The following is a 12,909-nucleotide window of genomic DNA, read 5'->3' as shown; positions in this document are numbered from 1 at the left end:
TGTTAACACCAAACACTTTTTATTTCATAAAATTTCTTTCTCTAGTTACTGCTAAATGTAGATTCTAATTGCACGGGTTCTATCAGCATTGTTAACGTAGTCTTGAATGAAAAATCAATGGGTGCTATAGAGACAAAGGAGTATTATCTCCCCTGTGAAACAGCAGGAGTATCTAATAAAAATTGGGTGTCGCTTGAAACACACTGTACTTTCGTAGCTCAAGTTGCATTCCCATTAATACAAGAATTTAACAGAATGCTACATTTTAAAAAAAATCCCCTCTCTATTTATCTAATGATTAAACAGGACAAAATTTAGAATCATTACACGAGTACAAGTGTAATTTCTTTGCCTGAACATGCAAAATCACCATGAAAACAAGTAAAACAATCCAGCAAGTTCAGTGTATGTTTGAGCATAAGTAACATTGCAGTTACACAAACCACTTCACTGAAGAAGAAATGAATACAGAATGGAGTTCACATTATACTAATACCATATTTTGGTTTTGTGGGATATACGTTGTCTTATATTTTGTAGATAAAAAGCAACCCATTTGTACCCCTAGCTCCAAGAGTATCGAACCTATGTTTTGAAATCACACCAAAACTATTAAAACTAAAATACAGCCCACTAATTTTTTCTACCGTTCCCATTTCACAGATTTTTTTTTTAATTGAATTAATACATTGTTACTATAACAGTACTATCAAGTTAGCATTGCTGTCAATTAAGCTCCAAAGTCATACCAAAAAGAAATACAAAACAGTAGAGAATAAACATTTGCTGACTTGTTTGGTAGGGCTGGCTTTTTTGTTGGGGGGACACACATGGGTGGGTAGGGGTGTTTGCTTGTTTTTCTCCTTTCTTTTTCAACTAACAGTCCAAAATCCTAATTCTAAGTAAAAGAATGGACAAAAAGTTACTCTAGTATACAAAAATTGCACACAAAACTCTCACAGAAAAAATGAAAGGAATTTGTAATTTATTTTATCTTGAGGGGTGCAACAAAACCATTCAGTCATTCTAAAGTTATGATGGCCATCACAACACCCAAGAAACAGAAAGCAAAAAAGACCACTGAAAACACAGAGGAAAAAAGTAATTAAATGTTAGAAAATGGACTTAACCATCCCTGACATCAGTCATATCAAATTGGCACTGTACAACCCTGGAAGAATACCATCAAGATACCGGACATAATGAACTAAGTAAGTAACTGAAAGCAAAAAAATTCCCATAAACTCTCTTCATATGTGCTCCACTGCTAAGTTAACAAGCACCTGTTTCATTGAGAGCCTTGAAAGCTGAAAACATAAAACACACGTCCTTATTTTTTCTTCTATGACTCTCACTTTTAAAGATCTGTGGCTACAGGATATAAGCATCCACGCATATGTCATATGAAGAGGTCTTACTCTCATCTGTTAGCTTTACAAGGTCCTAATAAAAAGATGTATGAAGGCTGTCCTCAATCACACTATCAAAAATGCTTATGCTTCAATTACAAAGCATTTGTCCTTCTGCAACAAAGCCCTCTCTCACCACATTACATCTCAAAATGACTGAAAGTGAAGAGATAGAGGAGGTACGATTAATTATAGTGGGCTCACCCTTAAAAACAAAGATTATATGACCTCCGGGGTTTGAAATAAAGAGGTTCTAATGAAACAACCTTGACCCTTGAAAGTGCTGGGTCATTTTCTTCTGTAATGCACACTGATTGCTTTCTATAACTCTAACAATTGTCAAGTAGGCTAAAGAGTATGGTTGGTAGGTGATAGCTGTGAAAACCTTGCACTTTTAACAATGACTTACGCCCTGTAATATAGATCAACTGTCCAACTGAGCATCTTCTATAAGACGTTACAGGCTCTTAAAGTCATTTACTGCACCAACGGACATCACTGGTTCTATCAGATATCAAACTAGTGTATATAGAGCCTAAGAATATAGAAAACTGTTAAACAATTCAGTCTTAATTCAAATGATTAAAGGTGAAAGACTGAGATATGCAAATTTGCTGTACATATGAAATATGTGACTGGTACATAACTGTTAGCACTACGTAATCACACACATACCCTAAGTACAGGTCATAACTCACACAACTTGGCACGAATTTCATTAATAGGTATGAGAACATGGAAACCAGTTACTCTACTAATAAAAGTGAACCCTCATTCTAAAAATATAGACTCAACCTCATACAAGAATACAGATGAAACGGTATCAGCAGCACACAGAATTAGATGCTGCCAGGTGCTGAAACATACTTGAATTTTTATCAATAAGAAAAAACATGAACTCGGAAATCAGACTGAATTTATCAACCATATTTATCCTCTCTGAACTAGCCTTTTCAATATATAGTCTCAAACTCTGTATTGCTGGAATAAATCACACAAACCTAGATGCCCATAGTATGAACATATTCTGAAAATTAACACTGTCCAGTTTACAGTGTTTAAAATATTCCAGAGAACTAACAGTTCACATATACAGATCTCATATAGTGCTGTACTCGTAGTTGCACCTATGCACACAAACACACCTTTACTTTCAGTATTACACAACGCTTAGTTAAAAGCTATTACTGGCGCTTCATGCAGAAATCACAAGCATCCTTCAAAGCTTACTTTTAATACCTAGCAATAAAGCACATTTATGTTTTTTTCACAATGAAACACCTAAAATTGTACTGAATTATGATGACTACTATTTATCTACTTTTAGGAAGTAAAAGTGGAGGACAATTTATTTAAGTACAGGAGGAACGCCTGAACACTGGAAGGTCACAGCCTATGTGCTGAGCCGCTAAGCAAAAACATCTATGATGTTGCAGAGCTGCCATTTTTCTTCCTTGACAAAGCCTCCATCTGCCACAGAGCCATTTACAGCCTCAGAGTCAGAATATCAATGATTTCCAACCATTCTGCAAGTGTGCTTTCACCTTGACATCACCTCTGTAATACATCTAAAGCAGATGATACATACAACCCCTCAACAAGCTCTAAGCCCATGCTTTATTCAACTGATATGCATTTAAGCTGTACTCTAACATACAATTTCCTTACTTCCTATGAATTGTGCAAGAATATTAAAACTCCAAGTTCTACATCCTGTTCATTGCTGTGTTTGCCTTAAATAAATTACCTTTGGAAAACCTAAAAAGAAAACCTTTTGAATGCTCACAAAACATACAAAAAGAGTTAGAAAACACCTGATAGTTTTAAAATTTGTACTTACATAATGTACATGCACAGCATCACAATCCACTTTTTTCTTTTCCAAATAAACAGAACATGCCTGGTAAGATCTTTATTACAGACCTCCATGCAGAATAAACTATCACAGCTTCAGTGAAAGCAACAAAACTAGATGCAGCTCAGCTCGACATCTCTTGATGTATATATAAACTGATTAAAAAAAATGTCCAGGTTAGAGCTGAGTCAAAGAAGGATAGGGAATCTTGCCTTATTGAATGAGTACTAAAGAATTAGATCCTCAGAGAGAAGAGATTATACCCAGATTGATAACACCAATCATACATATACACACACACACACACATATATGCACACATACGCTCTCTGTCAAGTATGAGAATACACACTCCATCATCAGGCTCATCACAACACGACTTTAATGAACGTCTTCCTAGATAGCAACTTTCAGAGTCTTGAAATGCAGGTAAATGTCAGCACTCTAGACTAATTTTAAAACATGCAAATGTCCAGCCTGCTTTTACAGTGAAACTGGGCCACAGAAGAAACCATTTTGTATTACAAACATGTATGTAAGCACATATGATTGCACAGCCAGATCTTCAATTATTGCCATACAAACCCTCAATATGTTAAATATGCAAGAGCAAAATATTTGAACACTAGACGAAGCTTGCAAGCACCTTTATGAAAATTTACTTCATAACACCTGTCAAGTACGTATTTTACAATCTCAGCTTTACATCCCATCCTTTCTTTTCATTGCTTATGTCCTTCTTCCCGTTACAGAAGTTAGTGTCAACAACTTCATAATTTCAACCTGTTCTACTTCCACCTGCTCTCTGCGCACTTCCCTTTGTTGAGGCTGCTTTTAATATTCCAAAAATAAACACAATTTAAAGCCAGAATATTTTTTAAATGGAAAAAAATGTCTCTTCATCTCCTCAAATACCTTGCACCCTAGAACTCCTCTGGCTAAATCACACTAGGGTTTAGGCAGACTGCAGTACGAGGCTGAACTAGTTCAGGTGTTACCTTTGTGCTTGCCTTGGAAAGGGTAGGATCAGATATACACGGATATATATCCAACATGTTTATTTAATGACTCACGGGTATTCACCTGACACTTGCATATCACATCTCTCACCAAAAACACCCAAAACCAATCAAACATAAAAACCCCATCAAACTTGTCCAATTTTCCACCTGCTATCAACATACATTTTGCTACTTATCTCATCTGCAATTCAGCTACCCCTACACCAATCTCCTCATTGGCATTAATTGCTTCATTTTTTTAGTGGTGTTAAAGTGTGTTGGCAAAATATAGAACACAAGGGAGCACCTCTGTGAACCATATTTGCTCCAAGATTAATACAGACAGCACTCCATTGCTCACTGTTCTTTGCACTGAAGACTCAAACCTGAAGAAGGGCACCATGCTGCATCCAAATTTAAGATAATTGTTCCCAGACCAAGGAAAACCAAGCCTGACAGAAAAGCAATGCAGCACTTCTCTGAGAGGATGTACTACAAAGCAGTAGAGCCAAGGAGATCAAGATAAAGCATTCAGAGGCATGGCCAGATTTGAGAGACAGCACCACAGCTACAAAATATTTCACTGAGGACACTGAAGGACAGTGGTAAAAACAAGAGCTGATCACTTAGATATCCAATACCTACCTCTCAGTCTTACACAACAGCAGCTCTCTACCACCACGTATTCCCTGCAGTGAAGCACCACACTTATCAATTCCTTATATACTGCCTCTCTAATTCTACCTTCCTCCTTTAAAAATCCTAGGAGGAAAGAGACAAAGGGGAAGAAAAGGAAGATAGTTAAGAATTCTGTAGTTAAGACAGAATCATAAAGTTGTGTAGATTGGAAAGATCTTACAGGATTTACCTGGTCCCATCTCCTGCTCAAAGCCCCCAGTTAACTTCCAAGTTAAATCAAGTTGTTCAGAGCCTTATCAGTAAACAAGACGCAGCTTTTGCATGCTCTCTGAGCACCCACTTCAGTGTTCCACAGAACCACAGACTGGTTTGGGTTGAAAGGGACCTTCAAAGATCATCTAGTCCAACACCCTGCCATGGGCAGGGGCATCTTTTACTAGACCAGGTTGTTCAAAGCCCCCTCCAGCCAGACTGACCACTTCCCAGGGATGGGGCATTCTGCTACTGCTTCCACCTGTCCTGCTCGGCAAAAATTTCTGAAAAAAAAAAATTTTTCTTTTCTTATTTACCTACTGTTAAGATCAATTTATGAAGTACTGATGCTACAAGTAGCAGAAGAGATACAACCACAAATCAAGACTAAGCCAAGGCCTTGTGCCTTTCACCCGTGGCTGAAGAGCGGTTCTGATCAGCTGCTCCCAGTCACCAACCTGTCCTGTTTTCACATCAGTTTCCCACAACATACACATTTAAGCTCTTCCAGCTGTCAAGTTAAAAGAGCTCTCGCTGTTTATTTAACCAGTTGCCTTTAAAGTTTCGCATCTTTTCATTTCACTGTTTCTTTTCTTATCACAGGATTTGCTACCTACCTTAAAATAAGACACTAACTAACGCAGATCTAGTTTTGCCTAAGGAATTAAGACTTTAAAAAAAGTCAAATATAAAATTATTGATAGTAATATTATGAATTCTGGTAAACAGCAAAAAAACTCCAACACATACACTACATCTCCCTTTGTGGAAGAACAAGAAACAGAATGGCAGCGTTTCCAAGCTTGGAGAGACCTGTATGATGCTTGAGGAGAACAACAATTTATGGACTTCTATGTTTTTACCCCAGTTCTGAACACAGTTTAATGTGCCCACACATATATCTCTGTATTACCCCTTGATTTGTATTACCCCAGACTTGTCTGGACTTGTCCCCAGTTATTCCCGCCAAAAGTTGTTTACTCCCTTACTCTCCCCTGCTTTCCCGCTCATCCCACACTGACTGGTCGAAAAACGCGCAGTGCCGAGTGAGCTCCCACTGGTCCCAAGCACCTGACTCCTCCCAAGTTCCTCCCTCCTCCTCCCTACTCCCCAGTCCTGTTGCACCCTGAGATGTCCGTGCCATGCTCCGCCCCAGTTACTGGACCTCCCTCCCCTGAACCCCATATAAGTCCTCCTTCTCCTCAATAAATTGGCCATTGCACCCCGACCTTCCACCTTGTCGGACCCTTCTGTGCAGTGTCGCGTCCCTATTTCCTTCCCCATCAGGCCATGGCATCCCTTCTTTCTCATAAACCTTATACAGACCACACTTTTTGGAGCTCTCCTGTGGTGAATTGGTCCACTCCTACTAAAAGCAGCTTTCTAGTAGAAACAGGAACACAACGCTCAGATGAGCTACCAGCAGAACAGTTCCTGAAGACTTAGAATCAAAAGATAAGGCTGCAACAATTTATATATGGAAAATTATCTTTTCAGTAGTTGACTAGAAATGCTGTCTTCACCTAAACATCTAAATTACAGACCTACTGTATATTAAGACTCTGAAATTTAATTAGAAAAAATATTTCTCATTTTCCATAAGCGGAAAAAGCTTTGTATTTAAATGCTAAGAACACTTCTTTCTGTAAGAAAGCCAAAGCAAAGTCAAAACCCTAATCTAATCACATATACTTTGAAAGATTTCTGAACTTTTAAATTTTCGAAGTAACTGTAAACAACAAGAACACCTTTTTTCTGCAAATGGATTGTGGCTACTGCAAAGATAAAATCAGCTGGTCTAAACAACACCGTGCTACAACTGAAAATTCAATTTACATCTGAGGTCCTCCAGTTGACATCTGTACAGTAAAGCTTAATAAACCACTTATTCCACCTAACAATGGATTGACAATACATAATCAAAATCTGCCCTTTAAGCCTCTCAGCAAATAACCATTATTAAATCTGGTTTGCAGCAGAAGCACTAACACAGTTTGGAGCAAGTCTTACAGAAGTTGTGTCAGTAGCGGGGTTTTGTGTTTTGTTTTGGTTTTTTAACTGTCGTCCTATTATAACTTATAACACATCAAATGTAGACTATCAGTTTAAAAGAAAACTATAATAAAACTAGGCATTCTAGAATTAATTCTTTCCTTGAAACTTTCAGTCCTTTTGTAATTTCATTTCCATAATTGTTTGATGTAGCATGTTAATTTGTTCTCCTCATTAAATGAACCTAAATACATACAACCAAGGATATAAAAGTACACACCCAATGACCATATTTGCAGACAACATACAGTAATAAACTACTTTTAATTTTTGAATAAGAGAATTTTCTAAAATGTCTAAAAATAACTATGTAAAATAAGTAGAAAAATGGCACAATTACCCTCTGTATTTTATTTACACTCTGTATAATTACTGCAAGCACATAAAACTGCTACAGTCATATCATCATGCAGTTTCTTAGTCAATGTTAATTGTTGTTATTATGCTGAAGCAATTAAATCTGCAGGTCTCACACATGTACGAAGGAAGTAAATTCTCGTGTTCTTTGGTTTTGGAAGCTTTTGTATTTTTTCTGAGCTCGTCAAGTGTACATCCACCCACACTTGCAAAAAACCGAACTCCTCCTTTTCAAATACTATTACCACAAACCATGAACAGCCTCTTTTCATAGTCACAGACGGTTCTGTTTGGAAGGGACCTTAAAGCCCATCCAGTGCCACCCCCTGCCATGGGCAGGGACACCTTCCACACTATTCCCAGGTGGTTCCAAGCCCCGTCCAACCTGGCCTTGGACACTTCCAGGGATCCAGGGGCAGCCACAGCTTCTCTGGGCAACCTGTGCCAGGGCCTGCCCACCTTCACAGGGGGAATTCCTTCCCAATATCCCATCTAATCCTGCCCTCTGGCAGTGGGAAGCCATTCCCTGTGTCCTGTTCCTCCATCTCTTGTCCCCAGTCCCTCTCTAGCTTTCCTGGAGCCTCTCTAGGGGCTCTAAGGTCTCCTCAGGTGAACCCCCCAAGTCCTTCCCCAGGTGAACCCCCAGCTTTCCCAGCCTGGTTCCAGAGCAGAGGGGCTCCAGCCCTCAGAGCACCCCCGTGGCCTCCCCTGGACCTACTCCAGCAGGTCCATGTCTGCCTTGTACTGTAAGCCCCAGAACTGTTTGGGGGAATATAAAAACTGAGGTACCATTTCCATAATCACATGCACCTCTCCATGAATTCTCTACATCCTTTTGAGTAGTTACATGATGAAAAAAGGCAAATACAGCTATGTATTAGATGGTTTAGCAAGTTTTTGGTAAGAATGGGAACAACTGTAAAGAGGAAGCTAACAAATTGCCCTGAAAGCATAAAACTACTTTTGTTTAACCCAAGTTCACCAAATTTTTCTTCTTTTTTGCCCCTTACTTCTCCGCTGTAAGTTTTTATCAATAGTTTCTCATTAGCTGCCAGTTCCTAGACTTATCAAATTTCACTTACAGTTCAACAATCACATTGTTTGTTCAATTTCTTTTGTTCTGAGACACAGAAGCTGACAAGTGATAAAGCATACGGTTTTATAAAATTTAAAAAAAAAATAAGTCTGCCTAACAAGTCTGCTGTGTTGTTATTTAGTTTGCAACAGGCTATTATTCACATACACTTAAATTTCATGTAAGAAAAAGGCTTTTCTTGGCAATTGGTTTCTATATTTTAGAACCAGTAACTGAAATATGCAGAACTTCTGGTGGACCTGGTGACAGCAAGAAAAACTCTCACACTTTTTTCTGTTGCTGTTTGCCTTCACACGCCCGGCCACTAATTCCAAGTAGGCCAATGCACACTTTGTTACTGTGAAAAGAAACTGGGAGCTTGCAGAACTTGTCAAATCCTTACTTATACTTTCTCTAGAAAGTCTGATTTCTGAATCTTTTAACATCTTGCTCTTCCTCACTCTTTTTTTCTCCTCCACCCTCACCTCCAAGAAAATGGAAAGAAACCCCTTCAGTGTAGATCTCACCTACAAGGATTCTTCTGCTAACCACAATATTCACCAACTCCAGTATTCCTGTAATGGCAACATCTCTCATAGACCTGCCTTGTCAACACAATTTTGGTCAGAGGTCTCACTTCTTAACTTCCTAACTTTACTCCAGAAAATTTTGTTCAGCCTTCTGCTGCACTAATTTTTTACTTTTAACTCATTTGTTTCATTACAGACATTATTAACTTGCTTTGTTACAACCATATATAAAATTTTTAGAGAGTATTATCTGCATAACTTTAAAGTACTGTGTCAACATTCTAAATTATCTGTTTCCACAAATAAAGTGGGACTGTTAGAATTCCACCGCCACCTTTTGGAACAAATAAAAAGAGCCACGATCAGGAATTAAAAGAATTTTGTATTTTGGGAGCAGAAGGTATTCTCAAGAACTTCCTATCTAAAATGTCATCACTTTAACATGAAAAAAATCCAAACAAATAAACCAACCACCAACACGAAAACTCATAACACAGGAGGAATTATTACTTGCCATTTTTCCTAATCTTTTTAATCTCTCCCTTAAGCAATCCATTTGTTACAACTGCTATTTCTCTTGCATTTTATAATGCCTACAGGAAAACTCATCAAAAAGCACAAACCTCTCTACAACTTCCTCCTGTTCTTCTCCAATTGCATATTTAAAGGGAAAAAAGTTACGCATGTCAGCTTAGCCATTTATGGCGTACTCTTCTTACTTCCTGAGGAAGGCACTTTTTTGTTCAGCATTCATCCTAATGATTCCACACAGTAACACAACAGAGGGCAGCTGGCATCTCTCGCTCCATGGTTGTAGGTCTAGGAAAAACTGCCCCACAGAGTAGGGTCTAGACTTGTTTGTAGGTAATAATTCCCAAAACATTGAGGAAGGAGCCTTTGTAACATTAGGGTGTTCAGAGAAGTCAGAGACAAATTTTTACCCAACCAATACATCTGTATTCTTAATGGGATTGTATCTCCTTCCCAAGGTAAAGGACTTTTTTTTTTAAACAAGATTTCACAAATCAGAAAGTTAAGCTGGTTTAGCCTTTCAAAGTCAAACATACAGGTGCTGTTTAGTACCAACTACATGCTACATTCCCTTCTCTGCAAAACTGGAAGCTTCTTCTATAAAGTTTCACTATCTTTCTTCAGACACTGGTAGCTGGGAAGCAAACAGTCTCAGGACACCCCAGCAAAAAATGTTACCTCATTAACAAAACAACAGGGTTCAGTCTTTATGAAATGAAGGCTTTTCCAGTAAAATGGCTCACCTTACAGCAACTGGCAGTATCGTACTGCATTACAGGAAGTGTCACAATATCTGATGCCTGCAGTAAATGTTAAATCCTAGATAAAGTCTTCATATTTCTATTATAGCAAATTAATTAATTACTTTCCTAGTTCTGCATTTTAATTTTTTTAAGTGGTTCAGAATGCTGCTCCTGACTTCAAAATAGTAGGTTATCCTACCTCCCGCTCTTACCAGCTCTCCTATCACTGCCTGCTAAGCAATATGTTCACTAGAAAACTGTTCTTTTGAACTTTCATTCACTTGAGCCCTCCTATTTAATAGATCTGCCCTCTCCATATTAACCTATTTGCTCTTTGAATTCAGCAGCTGTTGGTGCTCTTACCACTCCTGTAAACACTGTATTAAGTCACAAGCAGTGGCTGTAACAGCTTGTCTTTGCATTGCACAGAAAGCACTTCTGAAACTCGAGCCTTCTACATTTCATCTTAAAAATTATTTTAACCAACATGCAAACATGATTGATTTAGACTTTTTTTTTCCCTACTGTCAGTGCAAATTTTATCTCTACTGATTGTAAAGTTATGTCTGGGATGAGGGCAAGAAAGTTGCTACTGAAATGTAAGGCTCCACTGTATCACAGTCCTGTGCCTGGATCTAAACAAGGCTCTTGGTAACCAACATATCTCATTACTGCATATAAGTTTACAATATGTCTTTACAAATTTAAGTATGTTATTCACTGTTTTCATGGTATTTTATCACAAGTATATGAAAAACTGATGATTAACATGAGCAACACGAAAACAATAAACTTGAAAAATCATTCCAAATGTATTTCAGATTTTCCTCCCTTGTATTACATACCTCACAGACAGTAAGTCCAACAGAAGTTAAAAAGTGTTCCTGAAAATTGCATCTATGAGCTAAACAGGCAGTCAGGCTTGCTGTTAAAATCTCTATTTTGGTTGTCACTGTTAACTTTGTCTGAAGCAAAGTGCTGGAGTAAGACACAAACAGGTTTTTCTTCAGCTATCCTGAAAAAAACCCAAGCAAACTGATGCGAATGCAGAATTTTTCATTTCCTAGTAGTCTAGTAAAACAGCATAACTCATGCTCATCATATAGCAAAATATCATGTATTCTCTGACTATGCAAAATGCTTTTTGAAGTCGCTAAAATCGATTTTGGAATCAAAACTCTCAGCACAATTAGTTTTAAATATTCCCTAACTGTATAACATCAGACATCGAAACTACTAAAGGTATACACTAAAATTACATTCTATCATATTTGTATTTCAAGCCTACATACACAAGGTAATCCAGAGAATGACAACAGTATTGTGGACATGAATTGTTAAAGACCTACTCAATAGTCACAAAGTCACAAAAGTAATTGTACTCAAATCTCTAAGTTTTAGTCAAGGCTGTGCTTAACGTCTGGCTGAAACCAGGACCTGGATGCAGATGTTAGCATTAAGCCCTTCAGTACATAACATTTTCCTTTTCCTTGTATGAGTCATGCTTCTCAGAAAACTATCAGAATGCTTATTGCTACAGCTCACTTACTGTGAGGAGCGTGGTCAGTTCTGGGACATGGCTGTTTTGCAACCTGAAAACAGAAAACAATTAATGATCAGCTGAGTCATCAAGTAACTTTTACAAGGACAAAGAAAGACACATCAAACAGAACAGTAAAATTTCTCCCCAAAAAAGTATGTGAAGCATTTCCAGCACAGCGAAAACACTTTGTTTTCCACTGCCAGATACAAAGCCCTTACAACAAGAACAGTTGAAGACAAATGTTATATAATCACCCTTGTTTTGTTTGCAACCAGCTGTTTAAACACACATACCCATTTTCCCCTTACTAAGTTGTAAATTAGATGGTGTAACATGTTCCCCCTTTGATGCATACAGTAAACCAAAGAAATGTTTCTGTTAAAATGCAAAAAAAACCCCAATGTCCTGGCCTCCCAAAAATCAATGGAAATTCTCAACTTTGTTATAATGGAACCAGAGTTTCATTCCATTAGTGACACTCTCTAGCATGAGGATTTCAAGTTTTCCTCATGCTATGAGAATTTAGAAGTGGCCCTGTGTCAGTACAAAATCCACATATATTTCACAGAAAATTTAAAACTAAAAATAATTTTGAACACTTGTTTGGATTGTTTACTTCCCAGACTTTTTTCCCTGGATAGATGAAGTTTTTCTAAACATATAGTTCACACACACTGTATAGGACACAGAAAACATAATAATAGATGCAACATTTCCACTTCAGGAAAGCATTACTTGCTAAAGTAGTAGAAATGCAATATCATTGGGTTTTTCATTGAAAATTAGTAAAATTCAGTGAAATTTTACAGTTTGATATTTTAAAAATATCTTCTGTAGCATTAAACAGATACTTGCTTTAGAAAGCTCAGAGATGCTCTCTTGAGCTACACTGACAGGCAATTTTAACCAAGCAAATATGCATA

At 37.7% G+C, this 12,909-nt stretch overlaps 1 protein-coding gene across 9 annotated transcripts in view; it reads right to left on the bottom strand.

Annotated features, from left to right (window-relative positions):
- BAZ2B (bromodomain adjacent to zinc finger domain 2B) overlaps positions 1–12,038 on the bottom strand; it is an 86,129-nt gene extending 74,091 nt beyond the window's left edge. For all 9 annotated transcript variants that reach the window (XM_018078861.1, XM_018078865.1, XM_018078862.1 and 6 more), the window contains exons 1-2: positions 11,993–12,038; positions 11,289–11,458 (exon numbers count right to left, since the gene is read on the bottom strand). The gene's annotated coding sequence lies outside the window, so the exon portion shown is untranslated. The remainder of the gene's footprint in view (positions 1–11,288; positions 11,459–11,992) is intronic.
- Between the last annotated feature and the right edge of the window lie 871 nt (positions 12,039–12,909).

The sequence above is a fragment of the Manacus vitellinus genome, unplaced genomic scaffold, assembly GCF_001715985.3.
Source record: "Manacus vitellinus isolate BGI_N305 unplaced genomic scaffold, ASM171598v3 scaffold_43_pilon, whole genome shotgun sequence".
Taxonomy (NCBI): domain Eukaryota; kingdom Metazoa; phylum Chordata; class Aves; order Passeriformes; family Pipridae; genus Manacus; species Manacus vitellinus.
This window is presented reverse-complemented; position numbering and strand designations above follow the sequence as displayed.